This window comes from Mirounga angustirostris, unplaced genomic scaffold, assembly GCF_029215605.1.
Source record: "Mirounga angustirostris isolate CCGP_5_RB_7025 unplaced genomic scaffold, mMirAng1.0.hap1 SCAF_8, whole genome shotgun sequence".
Taxonomy (NCBI): Eukaryota; Metazoa; Chordata; class Mammalia; order Carnivora; family Phocidae; genus Mirounga; species Mirounga angustirostris.
In genome coordinates, this window is record NW_026991716.1 from 98,593,908 (window position 1) to 98,618,713 (window position 24,806).

General features: G+C 38.5%; 1 protein-coding gene across 2 annotated transcripts in view; it reads right to left on the bottom strand.

The window, feature by feature from the left end:
• HS3ST5 (heparan sulfate-glucosamine 3-sulfotransferase 5) overlaps nucleotides 1–24,806 on the bottom strand; it is a 268,868-nt gene that overhangs the window by 87,584 nt on the left and 156,478 nt on the right. For both annotated transcript variants that reach the window (XM_045865356.3, XM_064598025.1), the window contains one exon: nucleotides 16,615–16,728. The gene's annotated coding sequence lies outside the window, so the exon portion shown is untranslated. The remainder of the gene's footprint in view (nucleotides 1–16,614; nucleotides 16,729–24,806) is intronic.

The following is a 24,806-nucleotide window of genomic DNA, read 5'->3' on the forward strand; positions in this document are numbered from 1 at the left end:
GACCCACAGAATAGCTATCTGAAACCATGTAATAAAAATATTTTCCAAAAAGGGGTTCCACTGTATTGGTTTTAAGATCAGATGTCAGAGTTCTTTGATCTTTGTTGCTCAGATGTTCTCATTATGTGGAACAGAATTCAGCAGGTGTTTGGTTGTTTATCCAGTAAAGGGGAAGGTGAGCTGGGATTAAATTGTTATGACATAGCTTTGTTTTAGCTCTGCTGAGTCTCACTGAATTTGGAATAATCGTGTTGCTGCAATAGCAATTTTGCTAAGTACAATAGGACCCGGAAAAGCTTGGCTCACAAACTAATGGGCTGCAGCTACCATCTGTGGGATTGAAACGAAATGCCTCTAAAAGAAATACTCATGAATGTAACTGGCCATCTTGTTGATTAGCTTTCTGGTGGACAGGATACCAGTCACCTAAATGAACCAGCACAACCTCTCTCTGGAAGCAATAAGTAGATGAATAACCATTTGCTCCTGAACAAGCATTTGCCCAATAAATTCCAATATACTTAAAGACCCTTTGCAAGAAGACACTTATAATCAAATTATGTAAAATGTAGAAAATTATATCAACACTTTGCAAACTGTAAATTAAAATAGAAAAACGTAAGTTCTTGTGCCAGTATTTATAAGGTCATTCTTTTCCAATTCAACACATTCCGCTCCACTTTTAGATCCTATTTTCTGTGGCTGGGTAAACTGTAAGCTGGCAAGTTCAAATTTATGTTCCTTAATTTACCCAAAAGAAAACTTTGGTCTCAATTGTCAATGTTAGCACAAAAGGTTGTATTTTTAAAGAAAAATAATCAGTTTTTGCAAGCACCCAATTGCGTGTCTCTCAGCGTACACATCTACCCGGTAAACATCACTCTAAGACTTCAGGAACTGTGATTAAAACACCTACAGTCTTAATGTTTACTTTCAACTCCAGAATTTTAAGTTTTTAAGGAAATCATTTTTCATTGAAATCCAGTTAGAGTTGAAATTTTAGAAAGTGAAAAATAATTCTGTCACCTCATGAGCTAAGGAAGAACTGATTTTTAGAAAGAAGGAAGGGCTTGAAACTCACAGGCATGCAACTTACAGATTTACTTTCCTTATCTTCTCAGAATTTCATCTTGCAGCTCAAGGAGATCTGGAGGCTGAAATGGATTTTTCGGAGACTCTGTCAGGTGGGAGGGGCTAGCACTAGCTCTCTTGTCTGCCTCTACCCACTTCTTCACGTGGCCCAACTCGCAAATGCGGGTGAGTCCCCATCTCAGCCAGGAGGGATGTAGGAGCTCAGTATCCTGTGCCCCTTTGTTGCTAAGCACTTTGGCCTGGGCTTTTGATTGTGATTTCAAAGCTTCTGCCTTGTCTTGATTTATTGGATCACAGTTTTACTGATTCTGCCTGGGAAACTGCCTTATAATTTCGACACTCCTTAGTTGCCCCATGTTAGTTCTAGTCTCCCCTAACCCCTCTTGTTCCACTTTACAAGGAGTAGAAGTCTTGTCTCTGACCCCCAGCCAATGGTTGAGGCCCTATGAATTTGCTTGAATATTTCCAGTTGCTCTATTTAACCTGTCCATCAAAACATACCTTATTGCCCAATGTTTATGTTAGTGGTAACATGGGGACTGCTGTCACTTAGATATCAGGCTTTGGCTCCTACTCTAGACTTTCTCAGAGTACTTACAGCTGATATGTACCTTCTTGAGTATGGTCTCTGGGTGGTGGGGGAGTTCTAGGCCCTGGCCTCTGAGTCTGCCCAGTTAGCTCTACTGAATAATGTTCAACAATCTTCCATTAAGTGACGAGAGGTTGGAATACTTATATTTTCTATTGGAATTCTGTTGCACTTCCTAATTTTCCAAATGATGTCTGTCTCTATATTTTCATTGACATAATCACCCTTCCCACCCCACAGTTGAAAACTCTGTCCTCTCTGGATGGCAGGAATTATCTGATGTTCATCTTCATATTCATGTTCTCAACTGGGCAGACTCCATCACATCACATCGATGGAGACATCAAGCTTTTGTCTTGGACTGTTTATTCTGTCTTATCTCACTCACTAGTTAACTCTTCTGTGCTCAGCCAGATACAGTAGAAGCAGCAAAACACTAAAACTACAAGGCTAGTACAAAACTTAAGTAATTTTCACCTCTGTTTCTTCTATTTCAAGTTTCTGGGACCCACTTTTCTTCTCTCTTTTTATTCTATCAGATCAAGGACTCAACTAGAATCAGCCATCATCACTTTGTTAATAGCTGCTATGTCAGACTCCCAACAATCCTGCAGACGGGGTAAGATCAGACCCATTTTGCAAATGAGGAAGCTAAGACCTGGGAAGGTCAAGATTATTTTGCCTTCAGCTCTTTGCTGTTCAGATCCCTTCAAGTGGGCAACAGTGAGCAGTAAGGAATTACCCAGGGGACCAAAGGGGAGGGAGTGCACACAAGGTCAGGATGGTTGTCAGGGCATTTTAATTTCTGGCTCAGGCAACTGGGCCGAAGCAAAGGCAAACCCAGCTGCTGGAGGCTTGGGTCTTGGACCTTAGTCTATTAATGAAGCAGGGTGAGGTGAAGGGCAGGGATGGAAAGATCCGCATATTAAGGGCTATATCTGGAACGGTTCATCTCTTGGCTGGCTCTGACCTTTTGCAGTGAACAGAGAACTCTATGACCAGTTATTGCTTCCTGCTCTGAGGGAGGAGAAGGGAGGGAGAGCTTGCTTAATTTCTGATCTGTTCTTTTTGGATTCAGGACAGATAATCCAATTGGAACTATTTATAACTATTTATAACTAAAAAGAAACACAAAAGAGGGGCAAACTGGTAAAACTTGGATTGGATGCATTAAAGCAATATTACTTGCAAATGTGACTTGCTTACTGTATTTGAATCTGACTGAAGTGGCTTATAGGGCCCTACAAAATAGACCACCCTGTCCCATTACCCTGCCTATCTGACTTAGGAGCTTGCCATTCTCCCTTCCCCTGTCCTACTCTCTTCTGGCTACACTGGTCTCCTTCCTTCGGGGAAAACAGGGAGAGGGGCACATAAACACTTAGTGAGTTCTTATCTCAGGCATTTGTTGGTCAGGCTTCCTCTTCCTAAGACGCACTTCACCCACAGGTGGCCAGGGTTTGCTCCCTGTGGCCTCTGTCAAACAAAATCTCACCTGAAAAGTCTCCCCTGACTGCATGCATAAGAACCCACCCTTTTCCTCCCACCCTTGGCACCCCCTACCCACTTAACTTTGCTTTCTCACACCCTGCTACCCTTTTACATATGTAATAACTGTCTGCCTCCCTAACTCCTCCAGCCCAACCTAGAATGACAGCTCCAGGAGGGCAGGCCATCTGTTTTGTTCACTGCTGTTGACCCAGCACACAGGGGAGCCCCTAGAGAGTAGTAGGCGCTCAAGAAGTATTTGTTGAATGAATTTATGCTAATTATTTCGTGGAATAATACCTCTCGTGCTTAACCCTAATATATTTGACTTGATTTATTATGCTTTATTTTATTATGATACTAAATTTTAATAATGCTTTATCATGTGACTTAATAAAGTATCTCCTTTGTCATCCTCTTTTCAATGATAAGTGGCTCACAATGATAGAAATAGGATATAAATACATATAAAGAATAAAGAAAAAAAGGATAGGATAGCAAAGTGAAGCTGTGGTGGAATTAGAAGGCAAAATCATGTATCTTCCGTTACTCAACCCAGTGGACTCTATTCAGCAACTTGGAAAACAAAAAACAAACCAAGAGAAAAAAAAAAGAAAACAACCAACCAAACCAAACCGAATGACACCAAACAAAAATACTACTCTTTAGTTCCATTAGGCCACTGTGGAAGAATCTGGGTTTGAATCCAGCTCTTATTATTTGTTGTATACTCGGGTAAATTACTTAATTTCTCAGGCTCTGACTTCCCTCATGGTAAAATGGACATCATTCTAGTGTTCCCTCACAGGGCTGGGTCTCTGGCGAATAAATGAGGCCAGAGTATACTGGGGCCCCCCGTCCAGTGCCTGCCTGCTCCACGTGCTCAGACCGGGGAGGTGGGAGATGGGTGAAGGGCACCCTTCCCGGCCCTGCCACGCCCCAGGCCAACGGCTCCACACAACGGCCGGCTCCTGAGGTCTGCCCTCTAAGTGACAGAGCCACTGGGAGAAGGTGTCACGTCCGTGAAAGGTCCGATTGTATCACACACCAAAGTGACCTTAGGTATTTTTAAAAGGAAAATTCCCCAAACATTAATCTTTCCAAAGCTCTTTATTTTTTCCCCCAATTTTATTTATTTATTTTTTGATTCCCAATTTTATTTATTTATTTTTTGTTAACATATAATGTATTATTTGTTTCAGGGGTACAGGTCTGTGACTCATCAGTCTTACACAAGTCACAGCGCTCACCATAGCACATACCCCAAAGCTCTTTAAACACGAATCTCACGTACTAAACTGGGCTTGATGTGAAATGTGAGGATAAACACACCCTTCATCCACCTAGAGTTCCTAGAACCCCCTGAACTAATGTGCTATGCTTTACCCTGGTGCCCCAACAAGAGCTGCCCATGTAAATGAATGAGCTGGTCTGGGTGGACAATACTGTAAATAACAGCCACCAGGAAAAAAAAAAAAAAATCCTGAGGAAAATTAATTTTCAACAGTGGAACAGAGCAGGGAAAACAGAACTGTGCTTTTCCTGCTTGTGATTTATAACATGTCCCCTCTTAACTCACAATAATGAATCACTGCCTTTTCCTCCAGGAGTTCATCCTCTCTCTGAGTTGGACTCTGCATATATGTACATGCAAGGGAGCTGGTTTTCCACTTGGAATTCCTCTATGCTGTGCTTTCATATCCTATTCTTTCCAACATTAACAAAAAGTGTTCAAAAAGAACTTATCCAAAGAGAATTTCTTCCTCACCCTGTTCATTCCTGTTTCTTTAGAATTTGCAGCTGAGTTTCATTAAGAGGCCAATTTCTAACAATTCTATTAGGGCATAAAATTCAGATTCTTCTACAGAACATTTCTAGAATTCAAAGGTAAATGTCAAACCACTGACACAGACCCATTAAGAAAAAAAAGCATGATCGAAAGTTGCATGTATTTTGGAGTTGTTGTATTTTGTAGTTCTGGTATTTAAGTCTTAAAATCTATATTTAACAGGTCTTAGTTCAACGGTCTTACTAATATAGCCATGTAACATGCTATTTAGTAATATATTCATCTGAAAGTCCATCAACTCTTAGTTACGTTTCCATTTATTATTTGCACCCTAACTGGCTCAAAGCCAGCCTCTTCCTAGCAAAGTTTCCACACATCTACTTGTTACTAAATCTGGTGGTTACACTTCTCAATACCCAGCTTATTTCACACCCTTGGCAGTATCTGACACTACTGACCATTCACTCCCTTCTTCTGGAAACATTTTATCCTATCAGTCATCATGATACCCACACTCTTCACATCTTCCTACCACCTCTGTGGCTCTTATTTCTCAGTGCCCCTTGAGGTGCCTCTTCTTCCATCTCTATCTTATGTAATGGCTTTTCCTCAGGTCTCTCTGTTCTAGGCCATTCTCTTCTCTCTATAAACCCTGCTGAAGCATCCTGCCTTATGTTCCTGGCTGTTGGAATTACCCATGTTAGTTATACCTTCCTTTAAGACTTCTCTCCTGAACTCAAAGATATTTATTCAGTACTTACTGGCCTCTGGCACTTAGATAACACAGGCACTTCAATCTTCACAGGCCCCAGTGGAACACATCCATCTTCCACCCCCACCTCCTTCCCTAATACCATGACTATCCATCCCATTGTCCAAGCCAGGAATATGGGGATGATCCTAGATTTCCAAGTGTGGTACTTTGTATCCATTCTCTTCTCCCTGTTCCTACTGTGGAGACCTCACACCACAGCTACCCTCTAGCCTGTTCCCTCTCTCGACCTCCTAACTGGTCTTCCTCTGCCTCCTGTCCTGTTCTCATCCAATCCATTCTTCACTGTGTACCAACAATGGTGTTTCTAATATACAAATCTGATCTTGATAGTCAAAATCAAAGTCTGGTCTGACACTCAAATTTAAAACCATTCAATAGCTTCTCCTTACCCTCACGATAACGTCCAAAGTCCAAAGACCAGTTCATATGGCCTTGATGGACTGGTTCCTCCTTGCCTTTTTTAAACGAACCTCTTTCTTCCTGACACATTTCCTTTTCTTTTCCTCCTACTTAGCCTTCTCAGTTTCAGTCTTTCTGAAAATCTTCCAGTCCTCTAATGCTGTTTCCACTGCCTGGTATGCTCTTGTCCCAGTAATTCTTATTCCTCCCTTAGCTGGTCAGCTGCTGTGCATCTGTCAGCTGTAAGTGGAGGGTCACTTCCTCCAGAAAGCCTTCCTGGAGCGAAGTGCCCTGCTGTGCAATCGGTACCGTCTGAACTTCCCATTTATGCCGTGTCTGACTGCACTTGAACTGTCCAACTGCACTTTACCTTGCAAGTCATGTCAGCTTTGCGTGCCCAGGGGTGGGGTCTCACCTGTTTGTGGTGGAGCAACTGGGTCTTGTGTCGGAACTCAAAAATACTTGTGGAAACATTAATAGGAGAAAGGATAAAATCCAGTTGTCAAGTTCTAATTGACTTACGCTAGTAGCATGTCTGTCTACTTTTCTGAAAGTATAAGCAAAAGAATCTTTACTATCTTTAGACAGAAGTTGAAAGAATACCCATCTTAAAATTAAAAAACAAATGGAACATAATAAAAAAGAAAAAGAAAAAAGAAAAACAAACAAGTAAACAGCAACAACACCCAACAGTTACTGAGTACCGTGTGCGGGCACTGTGCAAAGAGCTTCACCTGCGTGGTCACTTTGTTCTCACAGAGACCTATGGGGCAGGAGCCATTATTTTCTCCACATTACAGATGAAGAAAATAAGGCTAAGAGAGATAAACAATTTGGCCGAAGTCAGTTGGCAGAGCCAAGATTGTATGAAACCCCCAAATCCTCCCCCACAACAAAAAAAACTCCATCCAACAAAATGGATGTGTCCAACAAAATGTATGGAATACTTGCTTCGTGTAAAATACCACAAGAGATACAGCCTCACAATCCCTGTGCTACTTTACTCCAGTGAAAATAACCAGGAATGCTGAAGAAGAGTGGTACTGTTTTGCATTTGGCCAGTTACTACCATCAGCCCGGCAAGAAATATGCTATATACATGGAAGAATATGACTGAGTAAACCAGAAAACTTTCCAGCTTTTCTGCACCAGATACTGTAATTTCATTATTTAGCATAAAATGTGAATGCTAGGTTCATTAACAGTCAAATCCAGATGCAAATGCAAACTGAGAAATATAATGGAAAACCAAATAGCAGATTCTCATTATCTGCCTTTTGTGAAAATCTATGCCAATGTTCTCCTTTGTAACAAGTACTGAATTACAGTACTTCAGGCCTGATAGAAACCTAGAAATTATTTACTCCAAATCTTCCCAAGTATTTTTAAGCTTAAGGTCCAAAGGAAAATAACTAGGAAGTGTAAAACATTGCCAGGACTCAGGAAAACTGGTTGGTAGTATCTATGAAAGCTGAACCTATACATATCCTGAGGCCCAGTCCAATACTCCAAGAAATATACCCAATCGAAATGCTATTATTTTTCACCAAATGATATAGATGGAAATGCTAACACAGCAGGTTTTTTTTTTTGCAATAACCCCATGCTGGAATCAATCTAGTGAACATCAGTAGTAGACTGGGCAAATAAAAATATGGAATATACCATGTAGTGATGAAAACGAAGTACACCTACATACAACGATGTGGATGAATCTCAAAAACATGATGCTGAACAAAAGAAGTCATAATTTTATCATGATTTTATTATATACAAATTTCAAAAACCTGTCTAACCTAATGTATGATGTCAATAGTAGGAAGAACAGTTAGGGGGTGGGGGTGCTGGAGAGTGATCAACTGGAAGGGGAAATGTTGAAATGCTGATGATTTCTGTCTCTTGCTTTGAGTGCTGATTACACAGGTATGTTCATTTTGTGACAATCCGTTGAGCTGTACACTTATTATATGTGCATCTTTTTTCTGCATGTATGTTATACTTCAGCAAAAATCACACCCCTTTCCCCCCAAATGGAGAAACTTAGAACACTTCCTGTCACCCATCTCCTACATTATCAAGAAATTCTCAGGCACAATGGGGAAAACTTATGAATGTTATGAATCTTAATTCTGCTAAAACTAACATTTGCTTCAGTCATGTCAACAAAAATAAATACTTCAATATTGAGAACGTTTGCTAAAGAAACAAATGTGTTTGATGAGAAAACAAAAAAAACCCCAGTATTTCCTTTGGCAAGCATTTGTTGGATTGGAGGTAGCAAACATAAAACTTCCAAGTTGTTACTGAATTTGCTTACACGCTCAGTTTACTCAAGATTCAGAATTTTTGTGGAGTTGTATTTTAAAAAAAAACAAAACTATAGGGATAAAAATAATTGTAATAGAAATAAAAAAGACTGAATTTCTAAACTGTTGTCCTGGCTATGTCCCAACTATGCACAGTTGTGTAATGCCTGGCATATGATAAGCATTAAAATATATTTGCTCTATGAATAAAAATATAGTACATTGAGCACTCTTTAGAATATTTCTCATCAATCTTTGTCACAGACAGGTACAATGAGTATTTTTTAAGTACCTGGTAAATAGGAAATCACCTATACTTCTTTACTATTTTAGTTAATATATAATAGAGAATGACTGAAAAAAATAAATCTCCATCATAGTGTTAATTAATATTTACAAAACACCTGTAAATGATAGAACATCACTAAATGATTTATGAAGCAATAAATCATTTAAGATAAAGAAGTTTTATTAAAGAAAAACTTGGAAGTCATTAAGACCTTAGAAAAATGAACAAAAAGATCTCTTCCCGCCAACTGTATTTAAGGAAAAAAATTGAGAGTAGTATCATTCTCCCTGGAAGTCATCATATATTAAACTGGTGTCAAGAAAACCTTAGAACATATTAGCTTTCAGGAAAAAACACTTGCAATTTATATTTTCTAATTTTAAGTAGTATATTCTTACTATTACTCTAAAATCTGTCCAACCCCCCCATTAACATTTTAAAAGAAAGTTCTCCAGTTCTTACCAAGCAGAAATAAATAACACCTGACAACAGCATTAGGGAGCATAAACATAAAATTACCTGTTATTAAAAACTGAGCACATTTTTCTCAAAGAAATATATTACTCAGCTGTAAAGTAGTATGTTTGCCATTCACACTAATGTTTCAACATTATGGTTCAATCTTCTAAAAAGCTGACATGGAAAATAATGGTGTAATAAACTAATTCATCATAATGTGCAAAGGAAACCGTTGGAATAAATTGTAATAACCTTTCAAAAACTAGCAGCTTTTAAAAGTATTAATTTCTACTCCAGATAATTGGAAAGGACACCTGGGTGGGTAGGCAATATTTTTTATGGGATTGCTCTGTCAGGAGCTCAGATTGTCTCTGGACTCAGCAATGATCATTTAGCACTAAATGACAGTGAATCTTGCAAATAGGTATTCCTAGATGGTGTTCCCCATAAATTACCAAAGTCAACTCCCCTCAAGGTCAGCCATATGAGAGGGCAGGTATCAAATGGCCTTTGTGGAGACCCAGAGTAGTCCTCGGGTTTCTCATAAATGGACAATAGTTGTGTTGGCTGCCATAAAATCAACTTAATGGACTGACAACATAAATTACCATCAAACTTTGACAACATTCGTCCCTAGAAAACAGCTGAAGAATGCTTTTATATCAAAGCTGAAGAAAATGGATAACAAAATGCTTTGCTCTATACCAGATCATAAATATTTTTAACAATTCTAAGTGGGGAATGAATTAATATTAGAAGCTACAATACATTTTACTTGAGGCATTAAAAACAGCATCTAAGTAATATTAAAATGACACTTGCTTTTTGAAGTAACTACTCTATATCATTGTAATGCAATGGAGTGTGTGTGTGTGTGTGTGTGTGTGTGTTCTAGGCAAGAAAGCTACATTTGCCTGGCACCGGGTATTTCACTAAACCTAGATAACTAAAAAGATTGTTGATGTCTTTCTAGTTTTATTTTCTCTCTCTAGTCCACTGGGCCCACAGGTAAGATAGATTCTTGAGCTCTCACACCACTCTGGATAAATCATTAATTCACTTTCTTTATGGCTCAGTTTTTCCATTTGTAAAGTAAAACAATTATTATACATGGACATTTCGAAGACAATGTAATTAATCCTAGCAGGAAAGCACCAAATAAACTCTAAACTACTAGAGAATCATATTAATATATTTGTGAAAATAATGTACTCTGGACAATCAATTAGTGACTTTTGAAAGTCAATTGGTAAAAAAAATACAACAGCTGAACTAAGATACTGGAATTTTGGGGGTCGAGTTTTCATTACTCATCTAATTATACTTCCATCCTATAACTGCTGTCATTATTGCTGGTAGTTACGGAAGTAGTAGCACAACATAAAGCTACAATTATTCTCCCAGGCATTTTTATAATTGTATTCATTTTCTCTTGAAAATCAGGACTTCACTGCAGATTTTGCTAAAAGAAATGCTACAGTGAATAAAAGCAAGATGGTCCTGCCATCCAATGGCATCTCAGACCATGAATATTATGTACAATGTCAAAGAACTCTATATACTTTGTAAACTATAAAAGTTCCCAAACAGAATGCAAAGTTAGTATATTTTGTGTCTTTCTCTCCCACATCCCATCATCACCTTCTCTCCTGTCTTTCTTTGCACTATTTCTTGCATTTATTCTTTCCCTCTATCCCGCTGTCACTTCTGTCTAGAACTTCATCACCTCAGGACTGAATTATTGTGGTAGTTTCCCTGTTCCTGTTCTCTTTCTACCAATCCATCTTGCCTACTCCTGCCAAATTAATCTTTTTTAAAGTGCTCTTTTAATTATGTCATTCTTCTGCTCAAAAATTTTCAATGAGTCCCCACCACCTGGAGGCCAAAGGCCAGAGTCTTTAGCTAGAATCAAAGCCTTTGACTGTCTGGCCTCACCTCCTTTTCTAATCTCATCTTTTCCAGTTCCCCTGCACAAACCTGTGAGATAATAAATGCACCTGCTGCTGGGCCACTTCTACCATAGCGCCTGCCTGGCAGGTACCATCCATCCTCTCTGCCTAGCCAGTTGCCTTCCTTCTGTGAAGCCTTTTTCACTACTTCAACTCATAGTCAGCACCTCCAGCCATGAAACTGGAACACTCATTGTTTTTATTTTTTTGTATTAAAATGATTTATTTCAGTGTTGCAATATGGCTTAACTTCAGTTTTCATTGCTTAACGGTTTCCATGTCTTTTCTCCCTACTTAATTTGTAAAACTCTTTAAGGGTAGGGGTGTTTGTGTTCTTATTATCTGCCAATCTCCCTAGCATGAAGGTATGAAAATAGTTAGCAATCAGTAGACACTTGTTTAATGAATGAATGCAAAATGCCTCTCTATGCTTCTTGCAAGATTAGCATGAAAGCTACTCAGTTGTGCTGGTAACTTGTGGTATTCCAGAGCAGCAACTTCTGTATGCGAGGCAGTTTTCCCGCACCTAATAAATCTGTTTCCATCTTTAAGTTCTTAGTGAAATTCTAGATTATGAAATATAAGCTGAGCACATGAGATTTAATAATGTTAGAATATGACTTTAATGTAAACTTGGGCACCATTGGGATAAACACAAAGTAGTGCATATTCATTGAATTAATACTCATTTTCTGAAAGTTCCTTACCAACAGAAAACTCAGTAACTTCTAAACAAAATTAAAATCATTCTAAGAATAAATTCAGAGAAAAAACGGTAAGTATGCAGCAGTGCAGAGGCTTTATTTTATAAATCAGAAATATATTTTAGCTTATAATATTCTGCAGAAAGAATATGGATTTTGGAACTCATCAAGACCTGGGTTGGCAACTCCATTCTGCTGCTTACCCGGCATGCCATCTTGGATCAGTCACTCAATGCCTTTGAATTCTAAAATTCTCACAAGGCAAATGAAAATATCAATATCCAATTCACTTGAAAAACCTGAGATGAATGAACCCCTTTTGAGCTGTTAATGAGGTCAGTGACTTTAAGGGCACCCTGTGGCACCTACCCCCACACCTGGCACGTTAAATAAATGATAGCTACGATTATCATTTTTGTTTTGAAAGCTTTTCTTTTTGACTCCTTACTTCCTATTGTTTATGGAGGAAAATGGCTTCCCTAATAGTTAAAGAGTATGAGTATAGGAATCTAAAACATCTGGGTTTAACTTGGGGCACTACCATTTACTAGTTGACTAATCTATTTATTAAAGGATCTGAGCCCCAATTGTATAAGTGGGTGTATGAAGAAAACAAAATCTTGCAGGGACATTTTGAAGACTCAAAGTGAAAATAGAGTGTGTAGCACAGAACAAGCACTCTGTTACAGTAGATATTATAATTCTTATGAGTCTTCTCTCAGGTACTATCCTGTTCTGTATTAAAGAACCCATGTTCATTAATATTTTTTAAGTAAAAGTAGGAAAATTTTCCTCCATTATATTTCACTACTTTGCAGACAAACATAATTTGATATTATAAATATTATTCTTATAAATAATATTTGTATAATGACTTATAGTGTACAAAATACCTTTATAACTTAAGACTGTGCTCTAAAAATGTTCCCCAAATTAGTCACTCTTTGCTGTGATTACTCCAATCATTATTCTGGCAACCCATTCTATCATCAAGATGTTCAACAGTGAACAATAATGATAAACTTCAAATAGTAAGGCAGCTACTTAAAAAAAGTTAAATGTGTTATTGTCATAGGCCTATGTTTTTAGAAATATTTGGTAGTTAAAATTGGTTAGATGAAACTGAGCGACTGGTCACAGATTCTCCATCTCAGCAGTGGAGGCCTTCTCCAGGCAGGTTTTAACAAAAGACCCTTAACAGAAGTGGTTTCTTAATTTCTCTTTGACTTCTTGAATATTGTTTAAAATATCAGTTAGGTTGCCTATTGTCGCTGAGGTTAAAATACAATTTAAAAAAATCTGGTAGGTGCTTTCTGGAACTTACCATGTCAACAAATGGAAAGAAGAAATATGGGTAACTTTCTTACATCATGGATTAGATCAGATGCTGAGATTAATGACTTATTATCTAAACTCAGTAGGAATGCAATTAAACGCGAAAGAATGGAAAGCACCCCACAGTTCATAAGACTAAGCTGTTTCTACTAGCACAGTAACTTAACTGAAGCACATGCTTAAAACTCATCAAATACATTACTTCCCTTAACATTTACAAGGTCAAAACCAGACATCAGCCACAACTTGAAGTGCCATTAGTTGCTCTGAAAAACTTTTGGACAGATCGCTTCAAGAAGCAGCACTCCAGTTCCCACAAAGGCCCCTGGGGTGTTTCATGTACACACGCACCTTGAGAACCAAGTGGTTAAGGGCAGCATTACTCTTAATCCTTCAGATGAGTAGCCTGCCAAACAACCATTCTTTACACAGGTATACAGCTCCTTATGCAACAGTCCTCATTTCCACTGTTTTATCCTCTATTCAGTCCTTGGTTTAGTGATTCTGGCCATTATATCTACACTTTAAAACATGATGTGACATATTATATGTGTAAGCGCCACTTAGTAACTGATAAGTGCACAGCATTGGATTGACACGAGTACTAGAGCAGTCTTTTCTAGATCTGCTTCCAAAATCCCTCCATAGGCATGGTGGCATTTGCTTGTTTTTGGCCTCTGCTTTCTTTCATTGCCTCTACCTTCCTCCTATTACCTGCTATGCATATCAAACGACTTGGGGGGCTTCTAAACTGTTTCGGTGTCTGTTTTTACCAGACCCATTAACTAGAACTTATGTTTATAGTATCAACGATAATTTCAAAGCCATTTTACAAACGAAATATTTTGATCTTCATAAGGTGACACGAGATGAGGAAACAGGCATGAAGAGGCTATCTGATGTGGCTGAGTCACTTGACATGAGTGTCCGAAGAGAGTATCTCCCTCCTGACTCTGAATTTGGGCTCACTTCGTCCCCGTTACTACTTCATCATTTGTTGGTCTTTGGATTAGACTTGTGTTAGAAATTCCGTCTCACCAGTTGTGTGATTTTTAAATATATTGGTTAAACCTTGAATTTTAGCTTCCTTGTTGGTAAATGGGGGGATAACAATACCTACTTCACAGGGTTACCTTGATGATTAAATGAAATGGTATATGTAAAGTAAAAAACCTGGAATAAGGTAAGTGTTCAAAAATGTTAGTCCTTCCAATCTCCTCTTGGGGAGTCTTCACCTAGAGGTAGTTCCCTTAGGTCTATAGAGGATCTCTGAAGTTACTCTGCAATCCAGTGGTGGGCCAGGAGAGCTGAGTACATTAACGTTATCACTTGGGTGACAACAGTTCATTGAACCAAGGATTTATCAGTCATCTACTATACCCCAGCACAGTGCTAAGGACTATAGATGCACAAAAGAAGTAGCAGCAGCCAAGGAATTTTGGCAGTGACAAGAACCAGACTTCATTTCCTAGAAAATAAAGATACTCCAAGAGGGGCTAGTCTGCCAAGTTCAACAGGGCTTTTTAAAAATTCTCCCAAATAATTTCAGATAGAATACAATGATTTAAAAGCTTATACATGTTAGAGTTGACTCTTGAATGGCACATTCGGCCAAACCCCAAAGTGTTATTTTTGTAGGCAGTGGTACTGTGTCCAGACCATATTATGACATGGGGTGAGGAAGGGAGCATGGAAGAGCCGGTCTCAAAGGGACCTAGGAAAGAAAGGTTTAAAAACGTGCGAGGTGTTTCTGCTTTGTGTTTCCCTGACTTTAGTCACCTAGATTATAAAACACTCTAGGGCAAAACTACCCATTTGGTATTTTCTCTATCCTTCTTCAGTGCCTGGGAACAGAAATATTTGTTGAGCTGAATTTTGGCCTCCGAGTCAAACCAAACAGACAAACAAACAAACAAACAAACAAAAAAAGGTAATCATGATTCCACCGCATTTGGATTAGCCCATAAAAAAAGTTTTTACAGCTAACTAAAACATTGCACATTGAAAAGATTTTCCAAGGTCAAATCTAGTGAAATCTCAGCATAATTTGGTTTAAGCTATACATTTCATCGTTAGCAACAGTAAATGGTGTGTGAGGCAATGTGCAGTGTGAAACAACCCAGGGTTTAAGGTCAGACAACTTGACTCTCATTCTGCCTCTTCGTGTGATTTTGGGCAATGACCTGACCTCTCAGGGTCACAGATTTATTCTTTTTAGAATGGGAATAATGTGATCTATCTTATGACATTATTGAAAAACTTAACTGAGATGGACTATTACATGTATACACTAATTAGTAGGTAACAATTTTTGAGCATTCAATAAGCATTAGACTACGCTAAGCACTTTTTATTTAACTAATTTAAACTTTACCATAACTCAAGGGGATGGATGTATTAATTATTCCCATTTTAGAGATAAGGAAATTGAGGCACAGAAAGTTTTTGTAAGAACCTTGCCACACAGGGGCGCCGGGGTGGCTCAGTCGTTAAGCATCTGCCTTCGGCTCAGGTCATGGTCCCAGGGTCCTGGGATCGAGCCCCGCATGGGGCTCCCTGCTCTGCGGGAAGCCTGCTTCTCCCTCTCCCACTCCCTCTGCTTGTGTTCCTTCTCTCACTGTGTCTCTCCCTGTCAAATAAATAAATAAAATCTTTAAAAAAAAAGAAAAAAAAAAAAAAGAACCTTGCCACAGTCAGTTACTAGCTGGCTGAACAGGAACTCAAACTCAGCCTCTGGCAGTCTAGCTGCAGATCTGTGTTCTTAACCATCTTGCTTTGTCGCCTTGCTCTCTCAGAGCAGCTCGTTACATGCCCACTTCTCCTCACCCTGGATTCTGGTATAAAAAATGCAACAGATCCCACCTTTCCAGAAATAGCTAGTTACCCTGAGGACACAGGGCACATGCATAAGGAGAGACAAAGTCATACACAACACAAGGTGTCAAATGTCAGAGTGGGGTATAACCACAAGTTCTATGGCAGTCTGGAAGGAAGGACATAATTGGGATGGAAAATCGGCACGATTTTGTAATGTAGGTGGAACTTGACTTAGGTCTTGGAGGAAAAGCAGAATTAAAACCAGGAAGGAGGATTTGGGAAAGTTGTTTCAGATAGGACAACAAGGACAAAGGCTCTCTGTGTTCAGGAAATAAGGCTCGGCGTCAGCGGGGAAGGTTTCTATATGGGAACACTGAGACGGAGGAACAAGTGGCACTTTAAACTCATTTTTTTAGAATGTTTGAGAAGCCCAGAGAGGAGGGAGGACCCCCTATGGGAGAACCACCTGGGGTTTCTGAGAGGCGGTGTATCTGTGTGCATGGGTGCCATGTCATGCCGAGCAGTGCTTTCCAAAGGCTGATGAGATGGCAGATGTATAACCCACGGGGTGGGAGGACCGAAAGTTGGATAACCGAAAGCACGTTAGTGTTCAGTACACATACCTACATTCAGACACTTCTCAATGATCAGGCGATGATTATCTGGTTGGTGGATATTCCATGGCCTCTTCTCAACCTACCTCCCGTCCTTTTGGCTTATTTCCTGCTTGTTAGTACCTGGGGGTGGAGACGGAGACAAAGCGATTTTCCAGTGAGTTTTTTATTTTGTTTTAATCATTATTTTTTTTGCTGCTCCTTAGCAGCTGTAGTTAAAAATGTGTTCTGGGCAGAAGAAGAAGTATGTCTTGGATGATCAGAACATTTTCTTCTTTCTTTCTCTTTTTAAATGGTACTTCCAGAGTGCCTTTATTAAACAATTTGCTGATGAAGAGCAGAGCTCACATTTGAGCCTAACCCTGGAATATGCAACTGTTAATTCCCTTTGATTAGAAATGGACTTGTAAATTGGGGGCTACCCACATGCACTTTCAGATAATGTTCCTGCAGCAGAAAATTGTTTCTGATCTGGCTGTTGAAGTTTTTAGGTGAGAGAGGTTAAATGTACTCTACTTAAAGATGCCCACATTGTGCATTTCAGACTACCTTTTATAGCCATATGATGATTATCCACACAAATCATTTTTACCTTTGCTACTACTTGAATATATTAAGTACTTGCTGCTTCTTCCTAAGTTGAATATAGAACACTAGGAGACCTGAGTAATTCTTTAGCTGCGAGTACATGTTTGGCTCTAAAACTAAAGTGCTGTATTAGAGAGGTTAAAAAGGAAAGAAAGAAAAAGATGAGAAAATGAAACAGACTGCAATGAAACAGGTTTGCAATGCCAAACTCTTTTTTTTTAAAGTAATATTTCATTGTTTTTTCCAGGCTATTGTTAAGAGTGTATATGACATCTAAATAGATTGCAGGAGCCCAGTCCCAATACATCATTATCACTAATATATATTTAATAGTAGACATAAGATTGTTCTGGTCCAAAATGGCAATGTGCATCTTTTACACATACACACTTTTTTTTTTAAGTTTTGCTCTTTCTTTTTTTTTTTTTTTTTAAAGATTTATGTATTTATTTTAGAGACAGAGCAAGAGAGGTGCCTGGGTGGCTTAGTCGGCTAAGTGTCTGCCTTTGGCTCAGGTCATGATCTCAGGGTCCTGGGATCGAGCCCCACATCGGGCTCTCTGCTCAGTGGGGAGCCCACTTCTCCCTCTCCCTCTATTGCTCCCTGTGCTTGTGCATGCTCTCTCTCTGTCAAATAAAATCTTGAAAAAAAAGAGAGAGTGAGAGCAAGAGCATGTGGGGGGGGGGGGTGGCAGAGGGAGGAGAGGGAATCCCAAGAAGACTCCACACTGAGCACAGAGCCTGACGTGGGGCTTGATCCCAGGACCCTGAAATCATGACCTGAGTCGAGATCAAGAGTCAGACACTTAACCGACTATGCCACCCAGGCGCCCCCCCACCACACCTTTTTCAAGAAAAAGAAAAGACTTTAAAATTGTATATACTTGGTTAATAGCCAGCTACCAAATCTCTTGTATCTCTTCTCTGATTAACACACTTTCATACATTATTTCCAGTTCTTCCACTTGAATCCTTGTCCATTCTCCACCTCACTATCCCAATACTGCCCAAACAGTTCCAGAGAAACCAGAGAACTAGTAGAAAAAAAGTACATTTGGTTATTTCAGGACATGGCACACATTGGTAGTGTCTACTTATTAGCCAGAAAACTGGATCCATTGCTTGTGAGAACTCCTCGCATGCTCAGAGACTGCTGACCTCAACATAAGACAAAGCAAAATGAAGCCTCAACCACTCTGCTTCTCAATTTGTTTGAGAAGCTAGAATTACTTCTAAAGTTCCCAAATAAACAGAAATCATTATAATTATGAATAATTAAAATGCTAAACTCAAGAGGGCACTCAACATTCATTACTTTGCAGAACTCATCCCCTAAGGGTAGTACCTTCAATTAGTTCAGTTTTTACAACAGAAGAAAAATGAGACAATCAGTAATTGCAGGTATTTAGCGCCAAGGAACAAAACAAGCTAACTTGCCTTTAAATCAATCTTTCTCAGCCAGCAGAGGCACTGCTCTCTTTTGGATTTTTAATGTCTATACTAATTCCAGGATATAGAAAAGCAATAGATGGCAGGATAGCACAAAAATGTACCGGCCTCAAAGTGCTAAGGAGAAGCACTTCAGCTTTATTCACTATTTGGAATAGGTTAAAGTAGAAGGTATCATATAACAATAAATAGTTTTAAAAGAGAATCTTTTAAAAGATATTTTATAAAATTTATCGATATATTTACTCAACCTACAAATGTTTATTAAGCACTTAACCATGCATCATGGTTTATGCTAAGTGATAGTTACACTGCAGAATAAAAACTAGCTGGTGGTTATTTTTTTAAACATATATAAATTACCATACAGAAATCTGAACACAGCAATATATTTTTATATTCTTACAAACATAAAGTTTGGAGTATATAGCTACTATATAGAAAATGAAGCTATCCAAAGCGTTATTTCTCATTATTCTTGAAGTTGTAATAAATTATTTTAATTTAAAAAATTAAATCACAAATTATCCAGATTTTTCTTCCTCAGAGCCTCCTCTATAAAAAGTATAATTTTTTTCTTACAAAATATATCCATTTTTTTTGCAGTAATAAATGCTATTACAATGATTAGGGTTTTTCTTAGATGTTTATAGAACTAAAATATATGTCATGTTGGAAATGGTTTAGCAAAGAGTAGCTACAGTTTTGTATCTAAGAGACTGGAGCAAAGCAGATTTTTTTTTGCCTGAGTCAATTTCAAACTGACAACAATGACCCAAGAAAGGGTTGTCTTTTACTAGCTGCCACTTTGGGGAGATGCATTTTGTCTTTCATTTAAGTAGAGGAAAGAATTCATTAGAAATGTGGTGCAAATAGATTCAGAATGATAAATCTCAAGTTACCAATTCCACTTTTAATGATTAGTTGCCTGAGTCTTGTATTTAATTAAAATGGTTATTTTAAATGCTTATATTTAATTTACACATAATTAGCTAAACCTCAATGATACTGCTTCATCCATTTTGAAATTAATTAATTTATAAAATAGCTCAAAAAGTGCTGTAAAATTTTAATATTAAGATAAATCAGGATTCCTCTGCATCTTGTGCTGGTTTCAGTTGTAACTCACAATGAGCCACTGGTAGTAGGCATGACTGCAGGGTATCTAGAATGGCTAATATGTAGTAGAACCCAATACTGATATGTCATTGACGTTTCCTTTGTTACATATGATATGTACTTTAACCTCGTAGGTACTAACAGTCTATATCACCAAGGATATGATTGTTTTAACTTTAAAGGGATCTAAATTTTATAAACTAATTTTGGCTTTAATACATTTAGGAGAAACCACTGTTTTTAGCAAATGATTCATAAGTGTGTAACAACTGGTGTTAAAAAAAAAACCTTCGAGTCAGTGTGATAATGGAACTAGAACGTGTTTTCAAGGAAATGTTCTGACTTTAACCTCTCTTTATTTTATTTATTTATTTTTAAATTTTTTATTTATTTATTTGACAGAGAGAGAGAGACAGCGAGAGAGGGAACACAAGCAGGGGAAGTGGGAGAGGGAGAAGCAGGCTCTCCGTGGAGCAGGGAGCCTGATGCGGGGCTCGATCCCAGGACTCTGGGATCATGACCTGAGCTGAAGGCAGACGCTTAACGACTGAGCCACCCAGGTGCCCCTTTAACTTCTCTTTAAACACACAACATTGTTTATATACCTAGGAACCATGAGGGAGCAGGTTTGGGAACTTTAGAAATAATTCTAGCTTCTCAAACATATTCGCTTACAGAATATGAGGAAATTCTAACCACCCACACTAATCATTGTTTCCTGGTACGGTGAAGAACTACGTCCATGAATATCCTATTCCTCTGTGTGCTGTGCTAAGCTGTGCAAATTTGTCTATTAATGATAGTGCTACCATTTATCAGCTACTAAATATTGTTAGCACTGACCTAAATGCCTCATGAGCTGGTATCATTAGGCCCATTTTATAGGTGAACAAAGTGAGGCCAAGGGAGTCTAAGGCACCTGCCAAGGGCCACGTAATTGGTAGTGATGGGGTGGGTGCAAAACCTCATTCTATAGCTCTGCACCTCACTGTCCCAGCTCGCCAACTAAGAGCTCTAAAGGAGGCATTTTCAGTTGTGAGATGCTTACAGCCACCACCACTACCACAACAAAATACCTCTCCCTTGCAATAATAGTGTGAATTAATTAAAAGATGAAGGCAACACATTTGGCTCAGCTATTAGGAATTAAAATCTATTGCTCCCAGTATTAGTCATCTCTTATATCCATATACACAGAATTTTCTAGTATTTTATTAAAACCTGGTCTGGGCCTCCTACTCTCCAATGAACCCTTCTAGTGGGGGAATCTGTTCCTGCCATTCTCTGATATTAGCTCAAACCTTTTGCATCCCCTCCTACCCTTGAGGAATTTTAATTCCGAGCAGGCTCAGCTTACACATGAAATGAAGTTACATAGAATGTTTCTCTTCTTTTCACACTAGTACAATTATGTGGCATTCCAGGATGCCTTGAGCTGTACCGTATCTCAATTACCTCAACTGCCATCTGTTTCTACTTCTTTCAGCCCTTCTCCCTGGTACCCTAAACAATGAATGATATTCCCACTCCAGAGCCAGACTTAGTGCATTCTCTGCCAAGGATGTGCGTAACATATACAGATATCCCTCCTATTTCAATAAGACGATATGAGGTTTGATCAAAGCCAATTATCTATTGATTTTCAGTTTAACATTCCAACTATCCACCATTATCTTAATTCTGGAAATCCTCAGAAGACCCAAAGCATTGGATGCATCACAAATGAATCATAATGGGGAAGTACTATTTGAAGAATGAGGAGGGGGAGACATACAGGCGCATCTGCTTTGTCAATCTTGCTAAGGCCTTCAAATGCCATCTGTTTTCCATTCTTTTCTGGCTACTGTCTTTCCCTAGGTTAAAAGATTTTAAAATGCGGAAAAAAACCTTGAAAACAAGTTTGAGATTATAATTCTGTATTTCATCTGCCGAAGAGAGAACTACAGTTAGCCTCAGCAAGTGTTCCTAGTAGATAAAGGAGTTGCTGCTTCACATATAATTACATTGAGTCTAACAGTAGACATAGCAAACCATATCATCTTCATACAATCAGAAGTGCTAGTAAGTCTGAAAGGCATCCATTTTGAGGAGGGTCTAAGCTACTTTTATTTTACTTCAAATAAGGGTTATCATGGAATAAAACTGATAATTCTTTGGGGGAACAATTTTTGGAATATTAAAAAAAGTATGAAAGGTAAATGAAACTGATGGTTGTGAATGGCAGTTAAGTTCAGGCATTTTGTGTTCTTTTGTGTTTGCTCTGGAATGTTAAACAGGTCGGGTTCTTTGTAAAAGAAAACATTTTATTCAGAACATTCTCCCATGAAAGCCCTCTTTGACAAAGTGTCATTTTTTGATATATTAGTACATGTCTGTCCACATTTTATATTCAAAAAAGGCAAGCAATGTTTTAACAACTTTTGACAAGCGTAGGGAATTAAACTTGCACAGAATCGACTCAAAGTGTAATGCTATAGCCTGTTACATTTTCTATTTTGTACTTCTTCCTGGCAGACCACAACATTTTTAATTATATCAATTTTTGGTTGAAAAAAAATGCGGAGAAATTAAAGGTGTGTAATTAGAATAGGAAACATTTAAGTCATCAATAAAATATGTTTTAAGCATAAAATTCAAAATGTGTTGAGAAAAAGAGCTACAGAAACAGTAGTCAGTGAGTTATAAATATGTAACAGGAGCTAAGTCAAAGATTTTTCTAGAAAACTAGCCAAGGAATCTCAAGAAATTCAGCTACCTCTTAATTACACTTAGAGCTTTCCTACCCGTTCATAAATTTCAAAATGAAATCATCTTTTGTTTTTTAGCAATGCAGGCTCTCCCTACTGAAAACTTCTCTTGGATACCCAAGGGCACCTCAAGGCAACAAACTGCCCTTCATCCTGTGTCCCTCTGACTATGACCCTGCACGACTGCTCTCTGGCCTCTTCTGTCTCTCCTCCACCCTTGCTCATTCATTCATCTAGAGCTTCTGCTAATTCCCTGCATATGTCGTGTTCTTGCTCCTCTGCCTACATCACTAACCCAACTGGCTTGACTAATTTCTCCTCTTGCTTTTTGATCTCAGCTTAGAGGTTACTTTCCTCAGGATTTCTCCGATAATTCTCTCTCTAAGTGTCTTTTCCCTAGATCCGGTAGAACCCTGTTCTCTCCAATCTAAGTCCCTGTTATACAGTGATGTCACCGCCTCCTTATTTCCCTGGATGGTCAACAGACTGGAAGCTCCAGGAAGGCTAAGGCCATGTCTATCTTGCTTACCGTTGAATCTCTACTGCTTAGACAAGTGCTTGGGATATTCTAGATGCTCTCAAACACTTTGTTAAACAGTTTAATGAATCATTTGAGTGAAAGGTTCATATATGACCAATATATACTTTTTCCCTTTTGGTGATAATACACATTGTTAAATATAACTACTTTTAAATATATATTAGTTTATTTGAGTTGGCACGTGTTAACGTTAATGTTCCCATTTGATGATGTCATCTAGCTGGAAAAACAAGTTTCACATTTTGGTCCAAGGGCTTTTTTATACCACTTTTCTCTACACAGAAAGTACAAGGTGGCTAAGCTCTGTTAAGCTCTGGAATGCCATGCTTGGACTTGAGTTTAAGATACAGACTTCTAATGGCAAACATAAAGGTAAACTGAAAGGGGACAGAAAGGATTTATGAAAAATAATGTATAACATCTGAAAGAACAGAAGGTCTTGCTTTATATCGCTGTGTCATTATGATGTGGTAACTTCTGGGGGTGGGGGTGCTGTGACTGGAAAAGGAGAACAGTTAAAGTCAGGACCTATTAGTGAGTCAGGGGAATGGAGCTGGAGGAAGAAGGCATCTTATGAATATTGTTATTAGATAATCAAGAGCTGTAATAATCAATATTCTCTTGAAAGGACCTTAAATCTAATGAAGCAGCCATGGATAACTAAATTATGATTATGACAAATTCAGGGAATTGGTTCAGGGTTCTTTGCATCCAAAATTCAAATAAGTAATCAAAGTGAAATTGCATTAGCTGACCTCCTCAAACCACCTCTGAAATACAGGAGGCATTTATTAAGAATACCCCAACCAAATAAAAGCATGACATAAGTGCTTCCATATTTCACAAATGCCTTTGGCTAAGGGGCGGGGGGTGGATGGAGTTGGGGGTGGGTGGGCGGGTATGAGGGGAAGGACACAGAATGAAGAGAAGGAGCTCTTGCAAAGAGATAAGTGGAACTCTTATTTTTTAAAATTGTCACAGCAGTACTTCTCTTAAGTCAAGATTAAAAATACGACGAGCTTATGGAATGTTATCTTCTACGGCAAAAGTTATATAAAACAATTTTTATTCCCATATAAATTACTTAACATGGGTGCCACTGGTTTTACAGATTAACGTTGGCACCGCTGGGCCATCATATATAGAAGAGTCTTTCCCTGTATTTTTTAGCCTTCAGCCTTCAGTATTTCTTTGTCTCTTTAGTAAATTCTTATTTCTTATTTTGCAATATATTGTAATAGTTCACCATCGAGTTGTTTTCACTGGCTCCCTTCGGCGCTTCCTGGGGCCATCATGTGAATGGTAGCAGCAAACAATTTCAAGGACAATAACAATGATGAATAAATTAAAGCACGGTGCATATAGTCCCCATCAAAGAGCTACATTTGTTTTCCTGAACTGTATTTTCATCTCAAGGACTCCCCCCACCCCTTCATCTCTTTCCAAAATGCTTCTTTATAGCAATTCTCATTTCAAATGGGCGCTTCAAACTGATTCTGAGGAATTTAAGTTCTCGACACTCTTTTCTGGCAATGTGCTTTTTATCAGATCAGCAGAAACAATGTGAAAACACCTGTCACAGTAATTTCAAATGTCTATCATCTACCAAATTACCCATAAATGATCTGGGGTTGCAAGGTGGTCCTTGAATGAAGGACTTTTTCAAGAGATACTGCTGAACTGATACTGCTGAAAATATAAACGGGGACATTGCAAGAAAAAGCCACTTGTAGCATTTGTGGGAACTTACAGCTTTTA